The sequence below is a fragment of the Leopardus geoffroyi genome, chromosome X, assembly GCF_018350155.1.
Source record: "Leopardus geoffroyi isolate Oge1 chromosome X, O.geoffroyi_Oge1_pat1.0, whole genome shotgun sequence".
NCBI classification, from domain to species: Eukaryota; Metazoa; Chordata; class Mammalia; order Carnivora; family Felidae; genus Leopardus; species Leopardus geoffroyi.
This window is the reverse complement of record NC_059343.1, coordinates 14,167,621-14,175,518: the sequence shown is the minus strand read 5'-3', so window position 1 is coordinate 14,175,518 and position 7,898 is coordinate 14,167,621. Positions and strand designations below refer to the sequence as shown.

Below are 7,898 nucleotides of genomic sequence, written 5' to 3'. Positions count from 1 at the left end.
GAGACGTCACTAGACAACCGGCTGTACGGCAGTCCCCTTAACCGCGAGGGGACACGTTCCAAGACACCCAACGGGAGCCCGAGACCGCGCTTAGTACCCGACACTATATATACCACGATTTCCCTGTACATACATACCTCAAATGGAGTTCAATTTCTCACGGAGGCAGAGAAAGAGATGAACAACACTAAGTAATGAGAAAGTAGGGAGCGCCTCCGACTCCTGATTTTGGCTCTGGGCGTGATCTCCTCGTTCATTAGATGGAGCCCCACACCGGGCTCTCCACTCAGCGCTGAGCCTGCTTGGGATATTCTCTCTCTCTCTCTCTGCCCCTCACACACACACACACACACACACACACACACACACACTCTCTCTCTCTCTCTCTCTCTCAAACTAAATAAATAAGTCAATTTTTTCCAGTTTAAAAAAATAACAAAATACAACCATTGTAACAATATAATGAAAGTTACGTGAACGTGGTCTGTCTCTCAAAATGTCTCGTGCTGCACTCACCCTTCTTCTTCCTCCTGTGATGCTGTGAGCTGACAAAATGCCTGTGTCAATGATGAGATAAAGTGAGGCGGGAGACGCAGGCCTTGTGACTTGGCGTCAGGCTACTATTGACCTGATGGTGCTCCCGGAGGATCATCTGCTTCCGGACCCTGGTTGACCTCGGGTAACCGAAGTCTGTGGGTAAGGGGAGACGACGGTATAGGCCTGGCGCTCAAGGAGAACGTTCGGGAAAGAAGCTGTAGCTAGAAAGGTAGGCGTGATGATCGTTTTTGTCGGTCGTGTCTCAGAACTATCCCCTCAACTTCTCACTTTACGTCGCGGCCTGTAGCCCGTAGTAACTCTGCTTTCTGTAATGCACAGTGCACTTGCGACCTTGGTCCGTCCTCAATTTGGTGAACGTTCCGTGCGTCCCTGAAAACAGTGAATTCGCTTTTTGAGTCTAATGTGTATCAACAATACCTTTTTATCTACCGATAGCTGCCCTTTAATTTGGCTTACTTATGTTCAAGGCTGAAAGACACAATAAGGTCTTTTTTTTCTATTGCACTTCTATTCGAGTACCCATATGGTCTATCTGGTGTTGATTCCTCCTTCTGGATTCGATGTAATTGATCACATATACTGGTTTATGGTCTGCCTTCCCTGTACTCGAACCTCTTACCAATGTAAGGACTCCAGATGCGTTGACTGCTCTTTGCCTGTAATTCTACCTGGCGGGGATCAGGATCGTCACCGCGGCCCACTTTTTGTTTATTTGCGGATCACCGCCTGCCCAGTCCTTTATTTGTAATGTTTAAAGCAAATGACAAGGTAGGTAAATGCATACAGTTGTTTGTAGAACCCATCCTTGAATCTTTTTAATATGGGTGTTTACTCTATTTGTACGTCCCATTCAACTAAAGTGACCCTCTGACATATGTTATGCTTTCCTGTTACGGTTTTGTGGTTTCTGCCTCCCACTAAATGGCAATGTGATATTTTCTTTTATCTTCCACAGTGATTTGAACATGATACGGCCTGTGTTTTTGTAATGAAACAATCATTGTAAAAGCAATACACTGCAGACAAATCAGAAAGTAAAGATAAGCACAACGAAATGAAACAGACCCAGAATCCCACCTACCCAGAGACGCCCACTGTAAACACGTGTGTGTATATCTTCCCAAATGTCTTCTAGAAATGTAAACACATCTGTATATAAACACACAACAGAATCCGCCAGGGAGTCATCCTACACATCCACTCCCGTGACCTACTTGGATGGACGGAGCACGAATGCCTTTCCTTATGAATAAGTCCCCTCTACTTAATTTTGAAAATCCCCTTATTGTGGCCCTAGTCAGGCTTCATATAGATATTTTCAAACTGCCCTTCGGATGTGTTTGTACCGAATTCACTTCTCCTCAGCATGAATAATTAATACTGCTTTTGATGTTTGCTAATGTGGTAAAAGGGGAAGAATAACGCGCATCCTGTTTTCATTCGTACGAGTGTCATACCTAGTCAAGCTGAACGTTTGCATGCTTCCTTATCAGTTTTCTTTCAGGATTTAACGTATGATGAAGGTGATGTTTTGCAACTAGTCGGGAAAGGATGGATTGTTCAGCAAATGATGTGGGCACCACTGTTTTCCCATGAGGAAAAAAGGTAAAGGCTTTTTGATAAGATGCTCACCGGATGTATTTATGATGTCTTCAGAAGAACCACAGGGGCGCCTGGGTGGCTCAGTCGGTTAAGCGCCCAACTCTCAGTTTCGGCTCGGGTCGTGATCTCATGCCTCGTGGGTTCGAGCCCCTCCTCGGGCTCTGCACTTGACGATGCTTCGGATCAGATCCTCTGTCTCCCTTTCCTTCTGCCCCTCCCCAGCTCATGCTCCCTCTCTCTCTGTCTCTGTCTCTCAGATGATTAAATGTTAAAAAACAAGAAAGAACCGCAAATCTACTGGAAGAGACATGGGCGTGTTTATAGCAGCTCACCCCTGCTCAGTGGCCCTGGCCTTGAAAGCACACGTCCCTCCGCCCCCCGCTCGTCGTCCTTCTGGTCTGGGCTCAAGCGACACTTCCTCGGGCGGGTGGCTCATCCTCCTCTGCACCGGGCAAAGGTCACCTGGCGTATCTCATGCCTACCTCGCCTTTGCCACATTTTGGACATTTGTAAGTTACCCAAGTATTTGGAGGGTTTTTGTTTGTTTTGAGAGACAGAGAGTGCACGTGCGAGCGAGCGGGGGAGAGGGGCAGTGGGAGAGAGAGAGTCTTAAGCAGGCTCAGCGTGGAGCCCACCGTGGGGCTCAATCCCACGACCCTGCATCCAGACCTGAGCCCAAATCAAGAGTCGGACGCTCAGCCGACTGAGCCACCCACCCTCCCCCGGAGGGCGATGCTCTCTTCTCACTTAGACAGGAAGGTGCCTAAGGTGTGAAGGAGCAAACTCTTTCCTTCACTCTTCCCTGCCGGGCAGCCTGCCAAGCATTTAGCACCTTTCCGGGGGTGCTTCCTCCCATCTTTTAAAATGCACGTTAAATAACTTTTTTCAATACACTTTAAAATCCCGTTGCCAGTGCACGCCCGCCGCTACCAGGGACGCTCTTGTTGTGGCTTCTACCTGCAACGCTAGGCCCGTGGGGTCTCTCGCTCACCTCCCCAAAGAGGCTCACTCCCTCTGCCTCCTTTTCTAAGGTTTGCCGGGTGTTTGGGAATTGACCTAACGGAATGAAAAGGCAAGGGGCAGAGCATGGCAGGGCCACGAATGACCGTACTTTGTGAGACCTGAAGATGCCGCGGGTTGTCACACACGCCCGGAAATCAGACGTGCTTTCGCGCTGGTGGGGGGAGTACATCTTCAAATGGATGACACAGGACTTTTGTCACTCCAGCCCCCAGGACCTTAGACTTAGTGGAAATATTTCCGGAACCGTAGCCAAAGCAAGCCTGCCCGTCTTAGTTTTCAGGGGGACCGTGCATCTCCATCATTTTCAGTTTCTTACAGACTTTTAGTGAGGTGGCAGGAGTGAGTCCATGGCTGGTACCGAGATGTCACGTTAAGCCAGATGACGGGTTGGGAACTTAGTTGTTAATTCTCTTCAGAGCCACACTGTTCTCTGGTAACTCACTCTTTCTCCCTCTAGTTTCAAAGCTTGGCACTACGTATGTAAGACCAAGCAGAAAATGATCTAAAGGCCAAATGGCAATTTATGACATTAACTCATTAACTCTCCTACTTGCGGAAAGGCTAGGATGAATTCAGTACCAAAAAAAGGAAAAAAAATCAAGCTACGTTTGATTCCTGGGAGTGTGAGTCAGAGCACAAATACTTGGGCCCTGCTTCGCGTTAGGCGCCCTTCTCGACGCTGAGGACACAGGAAACAAACGAGTGAGACTCACTGCCCTTATGAAGAGTTTGTTCTAGCGGGGAGGACATCCGGTGTACAAATAAACACGATGGCAGCAAGTGCATCGGCTACATTTCACCTTATTTTGAGCTGTGCTACCGAGGCTCCCAAACCCAGTAAGTCACACACATCGGCTTCTTACTCACACGCTGTGTAGGAGGCGGTGGGTTGGCCTGGTCCTGCCCCAACATGCCTTCTTGCTCCCGAAACCAGTCTGAAGGAGCAGCCCCTGCGTGGCACAAGCTGTGCTCGTGGCAGAGGGGAATGGGAGAGAGATGACCAAGAAGGCATCGTAACGTTTCTGCTGGCACTTGATGTGCCTCAGGGCCACTTATGTCTCGTTGGCCAAAGCAGAGTTCAGGGTCAACAACGGCATGGGCGATAGACTTTGTCTTCAAGAAGGAACCGCGAGCCCCATGCCAATGGACGGATGCAAGATCCTCTTACAGGGAAAGGAAGAGGCGAGGGCTAGAACTAATATAATCAGTCCCAAGTTTAAGTGCTACTGAGAAAATACGGCAGGGAGGGAGGGTTAGAGGACCCAGGCATGTGAGCATAATGGCGGGGGGGGGGCGGGGAGAAGGGGGGGCACCCAGGAAATTGGCAAATTTCAGACAGGTATGAATGTGTTCTATTTTGCCAGTGGGATCACGACGTATGGTTGAGACTGCCGGCTGTTTACCAAGATCCATTTCCTGGTGTTGTGGGGCACAGACTTTTCTGGTCACCATTACAGTCTGGCGCGGCCACATGGTCATAAATGAGTAACTCTTTACTGTCATCTAATATCCACCGGGCGTTTGCCTTTCCTGGATTGTCTCATAAACGCCTTTTACTGTTGGCTTTTTAAAATAAATTTTGTTAATTTATTTTGAGACACAGAGGGAGGGAGAGAGAACAAGTGGGGGAGGGGCAGAGAGAGGGAGAGAGAGAGTCCCAAGCAGGCTCTGCGCTGTCAGTGCAGAGCCTGACGTAGGGCTTGAACTCACGAACCGTGAGAGCAGGACCGGAGCCAAAATCAAGAGTCAGATGCTTAACCGACGGAGCCACCCAGGCACCCCTACTGTTGGTGTCTTTTAATCCGGATCTGAACAAAGTCTACCCGTGGCGTCTGGACGACATGTCTTTAAGACAGTGTTAATCTAGAATCATTCCAGCTCCCTCTTTTGTTTCTCTGCTGGATGTAAGGAAATTGTTAAATGACCTGCTAAGCGTGATGGCTTCTGTCTAGCATCAGCTGATGCCTAAAGGTAAAATATACACTCATGGCAAGACCCTCTGCTTATGCTGTTGGCCGTCCGTTCACGTTTCAATCTTGATAATTGTGAATTTTCGGCAGATCTGATCAGATTGCTTTTGTTTTCCTCCGGGCTGTGGTTGTTCCAAAGCTCAGACTAGCGTTGCTCTTTTCTTGCCGTTCGTTCACTGGGCTTGCGTTATCGGCCTTTAGTTCTTCATTTCTTTGCATTAACCTTTTAAAACTACCTGTTCAGCTTTTGAGAGTTAACGTTTTATGTCTTTTCAAAAAATTGTTAAAGTTTATTTATTTTTGAGAGAGAGACACAGTGTGAGTGGGGGAGGGGCAGAGAAAGAGGGAGACCCAGAATCTGAAACAGACTCCAGGCTCTGAGCTGTCAGCACAGAGCCCGACGGGGGGCTCGAACTCACACGCTGTGAGATCATGACCTGAGCCAAAGTCAGACACTTAACCGACCAAGCCACCCAGGCGCCCCGACATTTTATGTCTTAACCCACCCATTTTTTCCACATCCTAACATCGATGAGATTGCCGGCATATATGATCATGGTGTGCAATTCCATAGGCCACGTTCTTCTCTCCTATTTGGTCCATAAGACAGTGGCGCATCTTGAGACCACAGGAGTCCTAGGTCTGATGAAAGGTACTCGCTTATTTAAACTAGAGAACAGAAAGGGCCTCCCTGTGGAACTTCTACTCTTCCCTCCCAACAGTGGGTAGCTTCTATAGGGAGGGAAGTAGACTGAGAGGGGACACACGACGTTCTCAGTCTGCAGAATGGAAGTGGTTTAATACAGAACCAGAAGCTTCTATAGCTGCTGGGAGGCAGGGGGCCAAGATGAGGGAGGCAGTTTCTAGAGATGGGGGAGCACAGGGGTTGCAGGGTAGCCTGCTCAGTGGTTTCGGCCTCCTGCACGATGAAGTGGGTAAATGTCAGGACGACATCCAGAGGCCACTGGTCAAATGCACGTCTGCCTGCTGCTGACGCCAAAGGCTGTCCCAGGCAGCCACCACAGAAAAACTGCTTCTCCATCCCTTCTTCCTCCCCACTCGTGGGAGAATCTAAGCCCCCTACTGGAAAAGGGGCCTGGGAAATGCCACTTCCGGGCTGCACAGGGGAGAACTTAGGAAGGTGGGTGGGGGGCGCCTGAGGGCTCGGTCGGTTAAGCGTCCGACTCCGGCTCGGGTCATGATCTCGCGGTCCGTGAGTTCGAGCCCCGCGTCGGGCTCTGTGCCGACAGCTCAGAGCCTGGAGCCTGTTTCAGATTCTGTGTGTCCCCCCTCTCTCTGCCCCTCCCCTGCACATGCTCTGTCTCTGTGTCAAAAATAAATACTTAAAAAATTTTTTTTAATCTTAAAAAATATAAATAAAAAAATAATGAAAGGAACATGTAATACATTCGTCCTCCTCCCAATGGATTGGCTTCTGTGCCTCGCGGAGTATGTATACCCCACCCGACGTCAATGCACTTGAACGGTGAGGGCCAGCCAAAGGCAGGTGCAACAGTGATGCCAATGGCAGAGGGGGGCTTCCTGAGGCCATAGGCTGCCCTGCCCGTCCCCTTGCCCCTGAGGGATTATTTCCCCAAACGAAGGAGCTTGATTCAGTGCTTTGGTTCTTCAGCTGAAGAGCAGGACACAGAATTACTGGAGTATTAGGACGCTTATCACTCGTGGTCGCTAGGAACCGGCTCAAGTGCTGTATCACACGCATCCTGAGGCTCTCATTTCCATGAACGCTCGGTCACCTCGATTATGTTCTAGGCAGCTTGAGGGGAGGAGGCAGGTCGCTTGGTCCTCAAGCCTGGCCCCTTGGGCTGCTAGCGCCGCCAAAGCCAGAGAAGATAGTCCCGTCTCTCCAGGTGCCTCTAGTATAGCAAGGACAGCGGGCGAGCTCGATCAGAGCGCATGCTCCAAGTGCATGCTCACTGTGGAGAGTTGCTTTCCAGGTTCAACTTCAACAACCTTCAGGACAAAAGAGGAGACATGTCGGGAGGTCAAGGGAGGAACACCGTCTGCCGCGCATTCTGAACGTGAGCCCTGGGCGGCATGTCCTCCCTACCCTGGAGCCCTCCCTCCCTCCCTCCCTGGGTCCACCTCAGAGGACTTCTAAATAGAAGCCAGTCCCAGCACCTCACTGTGCGAACAGCCCCAGAATTTCACACCTATTTCAGTTACTCGGCCGACTGGGAATACAATCCCGGACGTAGCTTGAAAACGCGGTATCTTGCCTCCCGACTACATCGTGCCTAGCTAGTTATAATGTTGAGTTCCCAATCTCTAACATTACAGAAGGGCATGGCTTTTTCATGCCTACAGAGGGGGCCTGGGTTTAAGGGTGGCAAGTCCTCCTCTGGAACGCACATCTTAAGACGTTGCAACGATTAGCAATCGTGCAAAGACGAAAGCAAATGCTCCACGGGCCCAGAGGGCCGCCGAGCTCAGCTTGCGGAATTTGCCGGAAGGATGCGCCGAGAGGCAAAACCGGGGGAAAGATCGGTTTTGAAAGCCCCGACGCTTCACAAGAGCCTCACGTGGCGTGATATTCTCTGGACTAAGAGGTTACAAAGCACACAGTGTAGAACGAGAGGTTCTCAGCGAAGGGGTACCCCCGCCCCCCCCTCCCGTTCCAGGCACTCGCGCCTCAGCCCCAGAGCCTCCGCGAGGGAGGGCCCCGTCGTCCCCAATGAACTACAAGACCCGCTGTTGCAGCGGTAGGAGCTTCTGGGTTCAAAG

The 7,898-nt window shown here is 50.3% G+C and overlaps 1 long non-coding RNA gene across 1 annotated transcript; it reads left to right on the top strand.

Annotated features, from left to right (window-relative positions):
• The first annotated feature begins 364 nt into the window (after positions 1-364).
• LOC123594566 lies at positions 365-2,728 on the top strand. Its single transcript, XR_006710784.1, has 3 exons — positions 365-1,326; positions 2,052-2,163; positions 2,418-2,728. It is a non-coding gene; the product is annotated as an uncharacterized LOC123594566 (long non-coding RNA).
• The last annotated feature ends 5,170 nt before the right edge of the window (positions 2,729-7,898 follow it).